Below are 18,385 nucleotides of genomic sequence, written 5' to 3'. Positions count from 1 at the left end.
GAAGTCCGCATCCAGGTCAGTGTTGGAATTCTTGGCTGGAGCCATGGGTGGCTACTCTGCTCTCAGGAGTCAGCTCAATTCTGTTGACTCTAGCGGTAAGTTGGGCGAGACTCTGAAGCCCCCTGAGCTGTTCCCTGTTAGCTGTAAGCGAAAGCCTCCAAATGTTGCTGCCGCCAAGGGCATTTCAAGGACGCTATGAGAGTAGGTAGATTGCCCACTGGGTTAGCTTCAGGGTGACCAGCCTCAGTTCTGGGTGATCCCGTGATGTAGTTTACCACTAGCACAAATATTATCATAACCTCAAAGTCACTGCATTTACCCCCATACCTCCTAGGTGCTGCCCTAGGAGCTGATACATTGGGTCGCCCCCTCTGGACCTTTAGGAAACTCACGAGCGTTCCACTGTAGGTATGGCTCTTGGACCGAGGAGTATCAGGAATACAGCAAAGACCCGACCAGCAGAAATACCGCCTGCTGGGTCCCAAGGTCATCCATCAGCAGCAAGGGGCACGGCTGGCTGGCGGTCCACGTTAACAGCACCAGCAGGACAGCTGCCATCAGACCCTTTGATCAGCTGTTTGGGGTGCAAGGCATCGGTAAGACAGACTCTGCCCAGAGTGGCCCACATCACTGCATGGCAGGGTCTCAGCGCTGCAGGGGTGGGACTATGTTTGTGCTGCTGACAGTCGCAGGTGGCTCAGTGGGAACACTGCTGCAGATTTGGGTTGCATGACTTTTGTGCTATGGGGACTGGCCCTGGATGTTGCAGGATGTCTGACCACATTCCCAGACACTGCTCAGGAGATGCTGTCAATACCCCTGTTGGAGATGAGGATCAGGCCCTAGTTTTCCTGGTGTTAAAGAGGAAACGCCCCCAAGCTTAGAAAATGAGTTTTATTTAAGAAAGAGACAGGCACAGCTGAAGAGAAGGGACCCCAGAGCTGGGAGTCCAGGGAACTGAGCGTGTCTTGCTCTTTGACAGACCCCAGAACCCCCACTACCATCTCGGGCTCCTCCATGTAGGTGCCCAAGGGCAGGCGGGGACGGGAGCACAGGAGGAGTCCTGAGCTATCTATCCACTGAGCAGCAGTAGTGGGAGCCCAGAGTTTAGCTAATCACTGAGCCACCTCCCCAGCCCTTTTTATTTTTTATTGTGAGACAGGGTCTTGGTAAGTGGCTTAGGACCACCTCACCAGGTTGCTGAGGCTGGGTTTGAACTTGAGATCCTCCTGCCTCACCCTCCCCAGCTGCTGGGATGACAGGCGTGCACCACACTGCTCACTTTCTGGGTAGAAAAATGGCCCCCAATTATAGGAGGAATTCATGCGTATGTAGGTGACACTGGGAGATGACTTAAGCATGAGAGACTGTAACAGAACGTATCAGTTTGGGCATTCAGGAGACAGGTTGTGAGAAGAGAAGGTCTGGGGATGGCGTTCTACTATAGTGTCACTGGGAAAGGATTTATTTGGGGGAGAAGGATTCATGTTTTGGCTCCTTCCCAAAGAATGTCATTTTTTAGGCTTGATGGATGGTTCCTTCCCAGGGACTCTCCTGTCACTAGGAAAGGATGTGTTGGGAAAGGATCAATGATATCAATGGGTCACCTTCTTCCTCCTTCCCTCTCCCCAGGCCACACTGTGTGGGGGTTGTCATTTCCATATCTTTCATTTGGAACTCTACCTGGCATAAATGTTCCATAAAGACACAGACTTGTTATTCACAGGGCAGGATTTGGTTGTGAGACACCTGCCATCAAACGGGAGCCTAAATCCGGCCCCAGAATCGGACCCTTTGCTATTCCCTTCAATGGTACATTTCCTGTGCAACCCCCCAAACGTCCCTTTTATGAAAATAGGCAATAAAAGATTCCGACAGAGACCTAAAAAGCAAACGATAATGGGAAAATGGTTCTGAGCTGGTGCAGGCGGCAGGAATTTATTTTATGACCAAGTCCTGGGATTGCTAAAAGAATGAAGCAGTTTCTTGGTTGAGAACGTTCTGCTTTAGGGAAGGGCTGACTTTGAAGCCATCAGATCCCATTCTGAGTGTGTCTCTATGATCTGTTCATTGTGAGATCTCAGTCCTAGAATCTGGGACAAGGATGTGCATGTGGAAGTACTTTATTTCCAGGGACCTTACAATGGAGTCATGCCCTGAGCCAGGGCATTGGTGGGGGGAATTCATCCATGTAATTCTTTTTTTTTTTTGGTACTGGGGACTGAACTGAGGTGCACTTGACCACTGAGTCTCATCCCCAGCCCTTTGTTGTATTTTATTTAGAGATGGTTCTTGCTGAGTTGCTTAGGGCCTCGCTTTTGCTGAAGCTACCTTTGAACTTGTGATCCTCCTGCCTCAGCCTCCCAAGCTGTTGGGATCACAGGCATCCAGCCATCCAAGCAATTCTGTCAGTCGCAATCTCTTCAGTTTACAAGAAGGGTCTCTTTTTCACACCACTACAATGCAGGAGTCCTAAGGAAGTCACAATCTTCCTGTGGCTTGAGATGAGCTGATTCAGATCTAATGATAAAGCCGGGTGCAGTGGTGCATGCCTGTCATCCTAGCAGCTCAGGAGGCTGAGGCAGGAGGATCACAAGTTCAAAGCCAGCCTCAGCAAAAGCAAGGCGCTAAGTAACTCAGTGAGACCCTGTCTCTAAATAAAACACAAAATAGGGCTGGGGAGGTGGCTCAGGGCTCAGTGGTCGAGTGCCCCTGAGTTCAGTCCCCACAAAAAAAGAAAGATCTACTGGTAAATCTTGAATGCCTGGAAAGGTGTGGGTGGATTGGAGTCAATTGGCCCTGATCACCAACTCATGTCACTGACCTCTCCTTCTCTAACCAGCTCGAGAGAATCCGCCAACCAATGTCACAGCCCAGATCCAGGTCTCTCCATCCGATGGGACAAACCCATTTCCACCTTTCCACAGCACTGCTTTGATTATGAAGTGAAGATACACAACACAAAGAAGAATTATTTGCAGGTAATTCCTCAGAGGGTCCCAGAAGTCCATAACAAATATTCATTGTATAAACATTGAACAATTTTTTTTTTCTCCATTGGCTGCTCTGGTTATAGCTGGATATGAACAAGGTCAAATACATCTACCCAGGTGTTATGGAAATCAACCAAACCTTACAAGCCTTTTGTTCTTCTTATGGATGAAAATAATCCCCGGGGTCAGATGAAACCTCATGGGTACTGGTGTAGGGAAAATGTAAAATGTCATGGCTCGGTTGAAAGCAGAAACGTCAGTGTTCCAAGACCTAGAGCCATGGTTTTGGCTGTGTTAGATCCCATCTCAGCCCAAAGCTACAGGCAGCCCAGGTGCCATCGATGGATGACAACACACCCAAGATGTGGTGTGTACATACAGTGGAAGGTGTCACACAGCCTGGGTTTATTTACTTGTTCATTTTTATTTTTGGGGGGGCACTAGGGATTGAACCCAGGGTGCTTAACCACTGAGCCATATCCCCAGCCCTTTTTAATATTTTATTTAGAGGCAAAGTCTCACCAAGTTGCTTAGGGTCTTGCTAAGTTGCTGAGGCTGGTCTTGAACTTGGTATCCTCCGGCCTCAGCCTCCTGAGCACTCAAGTTCTCAGAACAAACCAGAGCTATTGCTCATGATTCAACCTGAGCTTGTGCACGGAGCTACATCCCAGCCCAGAGGGCCAGTTTTGCAAGATGAGAAGCATGGGAAGATGGACTGTATTTAAAACTGCTGATCTGTACACTTAAAAATGCAGCAGATGGTCAATTTTATATTGAATGTATCTTACCGCAGTTTTAAAAAACACATACGGGGTACAATGGCATGTGCCTGTCATTCTGGCTACTTGGGAGGCTGAGGCAGGAGGATCGCAACTTCGAGGCCAGCCTAGGCAATGTAAGTTGATCCCATCTCAGAAAAATAATAAAACAAAAATGAAAACCTCCCACCTCATTAAACTGCCAACATTTCTTGAGGATAGATTACGTGTCAAGCTTTGTAATTTTATCTTATCCTCACAATAACTCTTGGGTAATTACCATTCTTTTTGGAGTGGCAAGACCTGGAAAAAGACAGTCTTGCTCACAGTCACCGAGCTAGAGCAAAACACAGGGGTGGCAGGCTTCCAACACGTGTCTCACTGATAACAGAAAAAGTAAATGCAGAGCAATGAGATTTCATCAATATATTTTTTGTGGGGTACCAGGGATTGAACTGAGGCGCACTCGACCACTGAGGCACCTCCCCAGTCCTATTTTGCATTTTATTTAGAGACAGGGTCTCACTGAGTTGCTTAGCACCTCGCTTTTGCTGAGCCTGTCCTGCCTGCAAATTTTTTTTTTTTTTTGGTAAATGGTGAGAGGCTTTGCAGGCCATTCATTTTTCTATCAAAATTACTCAGAATTAAAGTGGCCACAGTGTCAACAAATGGGTAAGACTGCTTCCCATACGGCTTTATCTGTGGACACGAAAATTTCCATTTCATGTGGTTTTCATGTATCATGAAACAAGACTCTTCTTTGGAGATTTTCCAGCCACTGAAAAATACCTAAGCCGCTGAGTGAGGTGGTGCACACCTGTAAGCCCAGGGGTTTGGGAGCCCGAAGCTAGAGAATGGAAAGTTTAAGTCTCTGCAAATTAGCAAGACCCTAAAGCAACTTAGGAAGACCCTGTCTCAACATTAAAAATTTTGAAAAATGCTGGGATATGGCTGGGTTGTCTATCACCTCTGGGATCCATCCACTGTACTAAACCCCCTCTCCATAGAAACCTTCAAAACGTAGCAGGTCATAGTTTGTAGGTCATTCAAAATCAGGTGGCAGATGAGTTTGCAGACACCAGAATGGGCAGCCCTTGTGACGTTGTTTAGGATTTAGGATGCAGAGGGAGAAGGCCAGGGAGCCTATTCACACTGGTAGAGGCTCCTCTGGTCTTTGCATCTGAAACATCAATTGGGCCCCTACGGGAGCTCCTGGACTTAGCATGGATGGCCAGATGTCTTTGAGTGACTTCCTGAACACTGGGTCACTTTATTTCTACAGGACCCCTCAAGCTGGTCATCGACATACCTTATGGGTTTTGAGATTCTTACAAGACTTTTTTCGCCCATTTAGATCGAAAGGATCACAACCAATGCATTTGTCTCCGTCATTGACCATCTCTCCAAGTACTCCATTCAAGTGAGGGCGGCCGTGAGTCCCGCCTGCAGGACAGCCGGGCTCTGGAGTGAGTGGACTCCACCTATCTATGTGGGTGAGTCTCTGAGAACTTGGGGTGGGGTGTCTTGGAACGGTTTTGCGTCTCTGCTGGGTCACATCTCCTATGACTCCACCGATAGTTCCATCAGAGGTGGCTTTTCCAGGAAGCCAGCCAAGCCTGGGTGTCCACCCGGTCCCCAGAGCAAGCCCTTCTCGTGAGTCCTACCTGTTGTCTTGCTTGGAAGCCTCTGTTCCTCCTTCTCTCCAAAGGCTTGAACTTTTTCAGCTAAGTGTACATCTACAAGCTGCTCAAAGAAAAAAGAGCTCAACTGCCTTTTACGAAGCTTACCCCAAGTACAGTGTCCTGCAAAAAAACTTAGTACCATATGATGGTCAGATTATCAGGGATGACACTGCACCTATCTTATACAGATTCCATTGGCTTTATATGCATTCATGTGTTCAGTTCTATGCAATTTCAGCACATGTTGAACTGCAAGTGTCAATATGTATCTTTACAGAGATCCAAAGTGTATCATTAGTCAGGATACAGGACAGCGCATTTCTAGGATTCCTGATGCTGTTCCCCCATCTCCATTTTTCTTTGGTACTGAGGATGAAACTCAGGGGTGTTTAATCACTGAGCCACATCCCCAGCACTTTTTTATATTTTATCTGGGTGCACAGTTTCACCAAGTTGCTAAGTGCATCATTAAGTTGCTGAGGCTGGCCTCCAACTTTCCATCCTCCTGCCTCAGCCTCCAGACTCACTGTGATTAAGGTGCATGCCCCTGGGAGAGGCTCCTCTTGCCAATTTTATAACCGCACCCAATCTCTCTGTCTCCCTCCACCTTTCCCAGCAACCACTCATCTGTTCTCCAGCTCTGTGATGTTCCCATACCTAATTCTGAATTTATAATGCAGTTCTTTTTCTTCAAAAATGACTCTGAAATTGAGTGATCTTCAGAAAATCTAGATCCCTCCCTGAGCCTTCTCTCCCATGGACAGAAGATCTGAATTTCTGGGTATTTCTTGAGCACCTGTGTTGCTCTGGTCAAATTGGCTAGTTTTTGTGGCAAGTAAAAATGACCATCTTTTCTGTTAGTGGGGTCTTTGAAAGGTCACAGACATTAGATGGTGGCTGTGCATGAAGTGCACATTCCCAGGCCCTCCCAGTTAAGAAGCAGCTGTAATGTCTCACAGGACAGCCGGGTTCTGGAGTGAGTGGACTCCACCTATCTATGTGATGAACCTGGTTGAGGGTCTACGGGAGCAGGGAGGGTGGGAATAACCCAGGAGTGCCCCACTGAATGCCGGGGTTGAACACCCAACCTCTGCACACACGTATCCTTGAACACACTGGTCTCTCTGCGGGACAACAGGAAGCAACTCCAACCTGTCTGCCTCTTGGGGTTTTGTGAAATACAGCAACCAGAGCAGGCCACAGGTATGGGAGGTTATTTGCCAGACACAGTGCTAAATGACTCTCTTGCATTATCTCAATTAATTCCCTGCACCAACCTGTTTTGCAAGAAAATTTAGGTCACTTGCAAGTGGCAGGAAGAAATGGGGCTCATCCCTAGGCTGGTGCAAGCACCCCATCTCTTAGACCCCTGGTGTGGGGTGTCAATATCCTACAAGGCGCCAGGTGCTGTGGAAGTGAAAGACCCGTGTAAGAGATCTTGGTGGCTAACTCCGTGGTCATGGCTGGTCATGGTGTGGCATGGCTGCTGGAAGAGTGGATTTAAGATTTCTTTTGGGAATGGCAAAAAAAAAATACTATGTAGATTTTTACAGATGGTGGTACATGTCTGTCATCCCTCTGGTTCAAGAGGCTGAGGCAGGAGGATCACAAGTTCAAGGCCAGCTTCAGCAATTTAGCAGCCCTAAGCAACTTAGTGAGACATTGTCTCAAATTAAGAAAAAAAATGGTGGGGGTTGCGGCTGGGGATGTGGCTCAGTGGTTAAGCACCTCGGAGTTCAATTCCTGGTTACCCCTCCACCCTGCCCCCCCAAAATCTGCTCTGTATTCCATTCACTTCACTACAGAGTGCCCTTGAGGCAGTGACCCATTAGACCCTGAGAATGGGAGTCAGACCTGAGGCCTATCAGGTAGACTTCCACGGAAGACCAGGGAAGGGGAACACTGTTTAGAGTCAGAGGAGCCTGGATCCCATAAAAATTGTGCAGTGCGCAACACACATGGCCTTATGTTGTGGCCCTGACATCACTAGAGGGCTCGGAGAGCAAGCAGGAGCCTTCCAGAGGAGAGGGAACTGAAAGTGGGGTAAGAGGAACTGAGAACACACCACATCACCTGCTGCAGGGTTCTGCTGAGCCTCAGCACCCCCCTCTCTGTGCCCCCAGGTTGACCTACCTACGCTGACCCCAGTGCAAAAGGGACTTCCCTCCACCCTGCTTCGTGTCCCCAGATAAAAAACTCACTGTGGGGCCTGAAAAAGAAACACACAGAAGAACCACACCTCAGCAAGGCTTTTGAACAAGATGATTCATTTTGTCAGATGCCTGGGGTGGGGGCTTCATTTTTATTCCTCGAATTCACAAGGTTTCCATTTTTAAAGTGTTTTCTGCGACTTCCCACGGGTACCAAGCTCGGTGGCCCCATTGATATTTCTAAGCACCTTCCTAACACCACCACGTAGGCTGTTGCAGACAGACAGACAGATGTGAGCTCCTTCCCCAGCCCTCTTAGATTTTATTTTGAATGCTGCCCAAGGAATTTCAAAGCACCATGCTAGAGACCAAGAGCAAGGTGGTGGCTAAGAATCCACTTAGGATTTGGGAAGGGGTGCGATGTGAAGCTGTCATCCCAGTTGACCAGAGCGTGGGCCATCTAGGTGTTAGCCAGGGCTCTGACCATGTCCAGATCTCCCACCCAAATTAGAAGGGACCAAAGATAATACGGTGAAGCAGGTACTCAGAGGCTGCCTAGGTACAGTGTTCAGGAGGATTCTGAGGATGAATGTTGATCCGAGGGCATGGAGATCATTAGAGAGGACCGAGTGGGGACTCAGCCCGTCCAACCTAACCCCTCTTGGCCTGTGTCCTCAGCTGTGACTCAGAGTCCCTTCCCCCTGTCACCAATCCTGTTTCTCCGCCCCCGCATCACCCCTCCTTGAATCTGCTGAGCGGCGAAGGGGATCCGGACGGAGGGTTCATTTTAAGCTGGTTTTGAATTTGTCCCTCACTGGCCACTTTAGGGCCCTCTTGCCATTACGTCCTGGTCCTAGGCAACGGCTGGCTAGTGCAGATCTCAGCTCATTACGAGTCCCTGCCCCCTGCACCCCACCCCCAGGTGTCCCTCTTGGATGGGTAGCATCTCACCCATTTCACCGACAGCCACCCCTTTCATGAAGACGAGGTTAGACTGTCTCAGCCCCAGGGGCATTTTCACGTTGTCCTGGGGTCACCTGCTTTCACTTTTCCAGCAGTGTCTTGTCACTGTGTCAATTCAGAGGTCCCCAGGTCTTACGGCAGATGTTGAGTTTGCAGAATTTGGGGGGAAAGGCCAGGAGGAGGCCAAGAGGGGCCCTCCTGCCCTGGGTCCCTTCGGCTTCCCCTCTCCTGTTGGCACCACAGTGTGACAACTGCAGAGGCAAGGGCTGGTGCAGATCAACAGGCGGGGGGACGAGGACGGCAGCTCCAGGACCTGGGTGCCAGGCACAGTAAAGCCGAGGAGATGTATTTCATGGCCTCACGGGGGACTGTGGGTTCTGCAAGTGGGGGATGTTGGCTGGGCTGGGTCTGGTGAGGCCACTTCCTTTCCCCAGGCTCCTGTGGTTTCCAGGCTGGGTAGACCCCCGCATGGCAGCCCCACCATTTGTTCACTACAGTGTGTGTGGGGGGCTACCTGTGATTTTTTTATTTTTTATTTTTTGGTACTAAGGATGGAACCCAGGGGTGCTTAACCACGGAGCCCCCTCCCCAGCCCTTTATTATATTTTATTTAGATACAGGGATCTTGCTGAGTTGCTTGGGGCCTCACTAAGTTGCTGAGGCTGGCTCTGAACTCGGGATCCTCCCAGCTCTTGATCTGCTCAGCCTCCGTCCTGCCAAGCAGCAGGGCCAAGTTCCTGGACCTCTTCCGGCTCCTCTGACCCACCTGTTCCTCTCCAGTTCTCCTCCACGTTCATTTGAATGCAGATCCCTGCAGGATAAGACCATCCTCGCCTCCCATCTGCTGTGCATTTTTGTTGAGGATTCTGACAACACTCCGATTTAGGTCATGCTCCAAGGATTTGCCTTGAGGCTTGAATGCTGCCTGGGCATTGAGCATCTACTACGTGGGTTCCGTGCCAAGCCCTATACACACATCCACCCCCCATCTCCATTTTGCAAAGTGAGAGGTAGACTGATACCCTGCTTGGCCACCTCCAAAGCAAAAGGTGAAACCTGGATGGAACCCCTGCACCCTTGCTGTCACTTTGGTTTGATGATCGCACCCCTGCAGCTGCCTTTGGGGATTGGCAGAGGCGATACATCAGCTGATCCCACAGGGAAGGGAGCTGCAGGTTCAGGACCTGCAGAAGGTGTGATGCCCTCGCTGCCGCGAGGCCTTTGCCTACAGAGAAAGAAATGGCCCCAAGCCTAGGCTTCCTGGGGGGTAACTCATACAGGGGCTCTCCAGCCCTTTGTAAAGGCCCCAGGCTCCAGTCGCCATCACTTCTCCAGATTTCACTTCACCTGAGCCATTTCTCCAGGTGAACAGGACTGTGTGCCTTTTGGGGGTGGTGACCTCCACCCTCTGCTCACTCCTGTTGTCTTTTTGGGGGGCTCCAGCTGGGGCCCATGCTGCACTGGAGAGCCCAGGCACCTCGGGGTCACCTTGCGCCTTGCACTGGGAACCCAGGATCTCCTGAGAGCCACCACAGCTTCGCCCTTCCACCAAGGAAAGCTGGTTGAACCCAGCATCCCAGATGAGCACATTGAATTCTGTCCATGACTCAGCCCTCTTGGGGCCTACTGAACGTCTCTAGAACCAAGTGAGCAAGAGGGACTTGCAGGGCAAAAGGGGCTGCAGCGTCCAGTCACAAGTGGCTTCACCAGGTCCCGCACCAGCCAGGAGCAGAGCTGGCACTCACTAGTCCAACCCTGGGGACTTCCTGGCCCCTGGATGCCATCCCACCCCACATCCACCCCCAGGCCACAGAACAATAGAATTTCCACCCTTTGGATCATCTGCAAAGTTGAGATGTCAAAAATACAGGAGATCGAGGTCCCCAGAAACCCAGACAGCAGGTTCCCCAAATGCTCCAAGTTGGGGTTCCCAAATGCTCTAAGTTGGCCACGTGTGCAGAGTGTCCAGGAACCAAATGGTCAATCCCGAGGGCTGATGCCCCTCAGGACAGGCTGTGCAACTCCCTCTTTCTGGAACTCATCTTGACATCAACACAAGGCACTGCCCAGCGACTTTTTAAAAAGAAGCATCTGTGGCTGCGATTCCAGGGGAGGGAAGAGTAAAGATTCTTTAGAGAAAAGATTCAAGTTACCTGGAAATTGTGAACAGTTCTGGGACTGAACCCAGGAACGTGTGCATGAAATAGTTCTTTAAAGAAAAAAGATCTACAAGGCCAAAGACTCCAAAATTCCAAGTAAGGATGTGAGATGTAGGATAAAGAGAAACACTGGATCCTCAAGGAAACACTCAAAAGCCACTGAGATGAAGAAAACTTAGCTGCCTGTCAATCTGGGCCTGGGCCCTTGTAAATGGAGGTAAATAGGCAAATGCAGGGAAAATGGGTATGAAATTGTGCAGCTCCGTCCTGAACCCACCTCCTGTCCTGCCCTGATAGAGCCCTTTGATAAATATGGAGTGCCCAGCCCAAACCAGGGCCTCTCGTTCTTGAGACAGTGCATATTCTCCCCTCCATGTGCATCAACCTTCCTAAATGAACCTTTCTGTGCCTTTGTGTGGCTTGCACAGAAATTCTCTCCTGTCACTTATGTCGAGAACCCTGCTGGTATTGAGTTGAGCTCCTGTCTCCTCTGGGAACTTCCTGGAACCTTCTCTGCAGACATCTATTCTCTCGTGACATGTTCGAAGGGCTCTCCCAACTCTTAGGCTGCTGAAATCCTTCATCCTCATGACCAGCATAGCTATACCATTGGTGGGGCCTGCTCTCCTTATTCTCCCTCAGCAACACCATAAGACGTGCCCAGTTCATTTATTTATAGTTAACTCACTTATTTATAGCCCCTGACTCTCAATTCTTTGTTCATTAGGAAATAACTGGAAATAGCAGGTGATTGACAAGTCAGATGGTGAGTGCTCTTCCTGCACTAACTGTACCTGCCAACATATTTGGTCTTTGCAAGGAAGCTGACCTGGTTGTGTTCTTGGTTATGTCCTTTCCCGGCTGCATGTGAGTAGACCCTGCTGGAATCAGGCCAGCGGCCATAACCCCCTTGCCAAACTCCCCCCAAGCACTCACGCATGGTACCTTAACGTACATGGATAACATTGTTCTTTTCTGATGGAATGAAATGAAATCAGGGGCCTCGATCTCTTTGCAAATAAGGGGAGAATCTTTGCTTATCAAAGGGATAGCTGAACTCAATAACCCGAGAGTGGTTTAACTGAAAAGATCTTTGTAATCATGCTCACAAAACAACAGTGCTATTATCAGGACTTGGCTAGTGGGTGTTACACAATGTGAGCCACATATGTGGCCGTGTGTGTGTGTGTGAGCCTGATAATATTTACAACACTGCTTCTTCTTTCTATAGGACCCCCAACTTTCTCTGTCCGCTGAACCTAGTTGTAAACAGGCTACCTTTCTTCTGGATTGACAGACTCGGTACAGAACTCGCATCCGCGCTGACGAGTCCAGCATCTCTGGATAGACTCATTAGGGTTCTTGCCTAATGAGCAAGAGAGGGGGATGGTTTATGTTGAGGGAACAAGGTGGAAGCCGAATTCCTTTTTTCAGACAAGAAGAGTGGGACAAGGAGTGAGACAGTATTGGAGGTGACGCTGTGAATTCACCCCAGTTGCTCTTTAGCTATGAGCAAGTGTGGTCAAGCTTGGGGTCATTGGGGCGCTTCATCTGCAGAACTGAATCCTACCACTGATAAGCATGGGTGAGATTTGGAAAAATAAAAGGTCGAGCCTCTCCGAGGGTGTTCTCCCTAATTTTAAAAACCAAGGCTAATGCACACAGAACATTTCAAAATGAAAGCTTTTTTTTTTTTTTCCCCAACAGGATGGCTATCTTTTTTTATTTGTTCTAAGTAGTTACACTTGACAGTAGAATGCATTTTGACACATTGTATACAAATGGAGCATAACTTCTCATTCCTCTGGCTGTACATGGTGCAGAGTTCTACCAGTCTGTGATCATGTGTATGTAGGGTAAAGATGTCTGTCTCATCCCACCATCCTTCCCACCCCCACCGCCCGACCCCTCCCCTGACTCCCCTCTACAAAATCCAATCTTCCTTTACTCTTTCTTACCCTATTTTATTTTATTTTTTGATGCAAACTTGGGTTGGGCTGTTCTCAGCTTTGCAAAAACACTCAAGTGAATTTCATGTATGGGAGGTTTTATTTTATTTGTTTATTTTTTGGGAGGTATCAGGGATTGAACTTGGGGGCACTCGACTACCGAGCCACATCCCCAGCCCTATGTCATATTTTATTTAGAGACAGGGTCTCACTGAGTGTTGTTTAGCACCTCGTTTTTGCTGAGGCTGGCTTTGAACTCACGATTCTCGTGCCTCAGCCTCCTGAGCCGCTGGGATGAGAGGCATGTGCCACCAAACCTGGTTTATAGGCACTTTTTGATCTAGACATGGAACTGTGCATCCTGCAGGGTCAAGAGGAAAGGCCTGGGAGAAGACTTAAATTAAAAGATAAGATAAAAGATAAGGTAATAGTTGCAAATATCCAGGGGTCACGGGATGAGCAGAGAGGGCCAGCTGAAATTACAAAGAGGGAGAAGGAACATTTGGGTAGCAGAACCCACAGTTGTGTTTCAAGGAGGACTCGACCTTTGACAGACTGAAATCCAGAAAGGAGGTTACGAAGACTTGACTTGGGAGAAAAATATTCAAGAATCCTTTGGCTTTGGCTTTGGAGACATCACCAGGGATTGGTTTGGGCAAATGAGGCAGCCCAAATCCTTTAGTCTAGGAACTCGGGCTGGAAGAGGAAGGAAGAGGCATGATAGGTTTGAGGACGTGGCCAAGCCAAACCACGGCTTCTTCAAGACAGGACCTCTGTGAATATCCGAAAGCAGAAGGTAAGAGATCGGCGCTTTGGGGAAGTACAAGAGGAACCTCAATCGGAGTCCCCAGAAACCCTCAAAGCAAGAGATGAGGTGGCGAGGAGTCATGGGTGCCCAATCTAAAGACACTTCTCTCTCTTGGTCCTTGATTTTTTTTTTCTTTTTTGTTTTTCTTTCTGGTTTTAAGTCATCTGGGGTTTTGGGAAGTCTTAGTCTATTTACACAGCCTGGAACTCTCCGCCTGTACATGCATTTCACATTTTATAGACCAAGTCAAGGGCAAACTGAGGATTGGAGGCTTCTTCTCCCCGGGCACTCAGAACCCCACCACACCTGGGCTCAGGTATCCCAATATCCTGTGTTGTTATTGACCTCCTGCAGTTTTTTCCACCTGTTCTCTTCACCACTGTGTCCCAGGACCTTGGACAGTGCCCCAGACATCTAAGGAGGCTCCTAAATCCTTGTTAAATGGATGGATGATGAAGGAGAGGTCGTTGCCACAGAAAGGAACCTGCTGTGTTCAGGGACCTAACTCAGGGTTCATAGAGGCATTTTAGCAACCATGCACACCCCTCTGCTGCCTTTGTTGTTTGTACTGGAAACTGAACCCAGGGCTGCTCCATGGCTGAGCTGTGCATATGCCCAGTCTTTTTTTTTCCCCTAAGACAGAATCTTGCTAAGTCACTGAGACTGCCCTCAAACTCAAAATCCTCCTTCCTCAGTCCCTTAGACACAGGTGTGCACCACCCACCACATCGACTAAGGACATCGATTCTTTAAATACCACTTAGAGAATGGCCTTGGGTTTTTCTTGAACACATTCCCAGTACCTTACCAAAAAAAAAAAAAAAAAGATTCACACACCCCAAAGCTATCATTGAAACCCCCAAGTGTCTGTCCCTGGAATGTGGATTAGGAACACATTTAGATGGAGACTAAGATGCACGCCAAATGCTTACTGCACGGACCAATGGTCATTTCCGTCTGCTCTCCTATCTGTGAAGTGGGAATATGGGTAAAGGAGGCTTTGAGGGGAATCTAGATCATAAAGCACTTACAGCCGAGTCTGAGACCACTGTGTCAACTACAAATATGCTCTCTTACTCCCTCCACAAGTTCTGTTTTCGACTTTGTAAAAAATGCTTTTACAATGAGTTTGCTAATTGTGAACTAATTGTGGGCTTTTCCATCAAAAAAATCTGACTCCTCGAGTGGATGGGTTCCAGGTGCAGGCGGATGGGACTCCGCAAGTCCTTGCCGAATGAATCAATAATGCATTGCGATTAAAAGTGGCCTCACTGCTATTTCATTTCATTTCACCCTCTTGGCCACTGCAGGACTATGATCATCTCAGTCTCAGGAAGGTGAAGCCACCTGCCCAGCATTACCCACCACTTTACCACTCACACCCCAGCTTCCTGATGCCCCAAGCCTCAACCTTCCTCCTATCTACCTCTGATCCCTAACTCAGATCTTTCTCTCTTTTTCCCCTCCACCAGGAAGCGAGATGCGGAAGCCCCTGATGGAATGGCTCCTCATCCTGCTCATGGTGACCGCCTGCTTCGCTGTGTTGATCTGCCCGCTGCTCTGCAGGATGTAGGTCTTCTGTCTCTGCATCCATCAGACACAGGGTGTTAGCTATCAGGTCGAATTGATAGTATTTCTTTTTGTTTCTGGGTGACCTTTCTGAGGTCAGCAGAGACCAAATAGATAGCGAGACGCATCAGCAGGCCTCGCTCAGACGCTGGACAGAACACCTCGTGGCCCTTGGCCACTGCCCACACTCTCAGATTCCTCAATGACCTCCTCATTTCTGTGAAGCTTTTGACCTGGGTGTTCTAGCCTTCCCATTCAGTGCTAACTGGGCTTTTATTTTATTTATTTTTATTTTTTTGCTATGGGTCTTTGATAACCCACCAAGTCCCAAATTTTCAATTCTGCAATGAAATCAACACAGGTGCAATGAAACAGAGTGCTAACCATACTCATATATAGGTATTCAAATGCTCTCACCAATCACCTATTACTTTTCTCCAAGGAATGGAGCACCAAATACCTACCATTTCTATGGCATACGCCTCAACGGTGAAGTGCTTCCTTCCACCACCTGGCCCCGAGGGGCTGGTGGCTCTTAGGTCCAACACAGATCCTGGAAATGCCATGCAGACCCAGCAACTTGCAAATGGCTCCAGACCCCTCTCCATCCCTGGTAGCACTCTGTAGGATACAGTACCCTTCCGAGGCTTGATGGCATGTTCTGTCTCAGCCCTTTCATAACTCGGAAAATGAACTTCATGTGAAACAGCTTTACTGTCCTAAATGTTCTATCCAAATGGCGTCTCTGGGCTGGGGCCAGGTGAATGGCAGTCACAGGAAGGGAAAAGCAAGCAAGCCATGTCCGGGCGTGAGCATCGCAGGGAACATGCTAGATATGAAGGACACAGTGTCAGGACCCAGCCTAGCGACATGCACCCATGTCCCCTCTCTTCTGGAAGTCTGGATCGGCAAATTTTTGGTATTTTTTCATACTAGGGATTGAACCCAGGGACACTTAACCCATGAGCCCCCTCCCCAGCCCTTTGAATATTTTATTTAGAGACAGGGTCTCACTGAGGTGCTGAGGGCCTGACTTTGGTGGAGGCTGGCTTGGAACTCTCGATCCTCCTGCCTCAGCCTTCCGAGCTTCTGGGATCACAGGTGTTCACCACCGTGCCCGTCCTGGGTCAGCCCACCCTGAATTTTGAGTTGATCCATCATCCAGTCCTGGGACTGACGAGGTCAACTCTCAGAGTAGATATGGAGGGACAAGAGAGACACCCATGCTCACTGGCTCCTTCCTTTATTCTGTTTTCAGATGTCACTTGTGGGCCAGGTTGTTTCCACCTGTTCCAGCCCCGAAAAGTCACATCAAAGATCTCCTGTTGACCGCTCACTGTGAGGTAAGCCTGAAGGTCTCGAGAGGCATCGTGAGCACCCAGGGTGCAGCCCCTGGGGAACCACCGCTGAGCTCTTGGCTTTCTATATGATAAGGCAGGGGTTTCCCCCAGGAGGCCAGGGGATGGTCATTGGAATGGTCTTGTTTGGCTGATTTGGGTTGGACATGTTCACTGCTGTCTCACTAAGGTCCCACCCCATGATGAGCGCCCTGGCCTGCCCAGGCAAGCTCTGTACCGCTGAGCCACAACCTCAGCCCATAATCTTCAGATGGACACCTCCTTTCCCCAGGTGAAGTTATCTCGGCATCTTTGTGGTGAATCACTTTTCTATTACACGGTTGCACTCTATCTTTGACTCCATTGACCTCCCTGTCTGTTTTCAAGAGGAAGAGAGAGAAAGAGAGAGAATGGTGTGGTCTGGTGCGATCAGCCCTGTGGCCTACATTCCTAACCACAGTGCTCATGGGGCTGGCCACAGCTAAATGACACCTGGCAGGGACCCAACCTCTATCTCCAAAGGCAAAAGCCCTCTGTCCTACTCTTGGGGCCTCTGCTACAAGAACAAGGGGACCCACCAGCGTTACTGGCAGTGACCACCAAGAAGTGACCGGCTAGTGAGAAGGAAACCCTCTACTTTCAATTCTGCTGCTGTCCCTCTGTGTCCGCGGGGCATTTGCTCCAAGGCTCACTGTGGATTGCAGAAGCCACAGATGTTCAAATCCTTTATATAAAAGGGGGCGGTATTTGCACAGAACCTGTGCGCATCCTTTCAAGCCTAATGCCTGATCTTGTGCAACTGCTGGGTAGAAAACGGTCTCACTGCGCTCTTCAGGGAGAAACGACAAAGAAAGCCAAGTTCATACAGGTTCAGGACAGATGCAGGTTGTTTTTTAAAAATTTTTCTCAAATATTTTTGTTCTGGAGTTGGTTGGACCTGCAGATGCAGGATTCAGGGATTCTAGAGGACCGACGATGGTACCTGGCACAGAGCTCGGTTCTGGGTGCCCAACGACTGGGAACTTGGGGGATCTCTGCCACCTCACAGCCCTGGTTAAGCAAGGGCTTGCTCAGACCTCATTTAGAAACGGGAACATTCAAGAGACAGTGAAGCAAGGAGATCAGGTGCCCTTACAAGGTGAAAAAATCAGGGGGCACTTATTTAAGAAAATAGACAGACAGACAGACAAAATTATGGTGAGCTTTTAATTTATTGGAGTCTGCTTTCTATCTAACCAGGGAGTTGCTCCCCGAGCGAGCTCAACTGTAAACCTTTAAATTAGGGGAGGCTGTATGTGGGGTAAGAGGAGGAGGAGAGGGCCATCCACTCTTAGAAGGTTCCAGACTTTCCAATTATCTGCATAATGTTGGAGCCCAAACTGTGCATATCAAATGTCCAAATTGAGGGGAATATTGTAACGGACAGTGGAAGAAAATGAGCGATCACAAAACCAAAGAACATATATCCATATTTAAAATAGCACATTATGTTACAGAGGAAGAAAGAAATTTGCAAAACCTCTGGATGGCTGGGGTATACACTGCATGCTTAGTGAGGATGAGACTTGGGGTTCGATCCCCAGCACCAAAAATAAGGAAAACTGGGCAGCCCTATGACTTAGTCACAAAAAATGTACAGAATGCTTGATGCATATCAAACGCTTTAGGAGAGACAGAGGTGGGTGACAGGTAGGTTTTATTTTACTCTTCTTCCTACTTTGTTTCTTCAACAGTCACTCTATTTTTATTTTTTAAAATCACTTGAATCATGAGGAGTTTGGAAAGATGAGGCGTTTCTGCTCCTTTTGCAGAAAGCAGGTTCCAGTGCCACAGAGACGGAAGTCATAAGTTTCGTGGAAGGGCTTGGATGTGAGGTCTTGGAAAATTCCGTGTTCTGATGCCTTGGAGCCTTCTTGGAAGGACTTGCATCACGTTCTGGGCCATGAGAACAGGGACGGCTGCTTCTTCCGCGAAGACGTGGTCAACATTTAAGGAGCCCTCAGCAGGGCGAAAGGGG

At 48.8% G+C, this 18,385-nt stretch overlaps 1 pseudogene; it reads left to right on the top strand.

Annotated features, from left to right (window-relative positions):
* Positions 1 to 43: 43 nt before the first annotated feature.
* On the top strand, positions 44 to 18,266 carry LOC143389739 (interleukin-5 receptor subunit alpha-like; annotated as a pseudogene).
* The last annotated feature ends 119 nt before the right edge of the window (positions 18,267 to 18,385 follow it).

Source organism: Callospermophilus lateralis, unplaced genomic scaffold (genome assembly GCF_048772815.1).
Source record: "Callospermophilus lateralis isolate mCalLat2 unplaced genomic scaffold, mCalLat2.hap1 Scaffold_1576, whole genome shotgun sequence".
Classification (NCBI taxonomy): Eukaryota; Metazoa; Chordata; class Mammalia; order Rodentia; family Sciuridae; genus Callospermophilus; species Callospermophilus lateralis.
The sequence above is the reverse complement of the archived record's forward strand: the minus strand, read 5'-3'. Positions and strand labels throughout refer to the sequence as shown.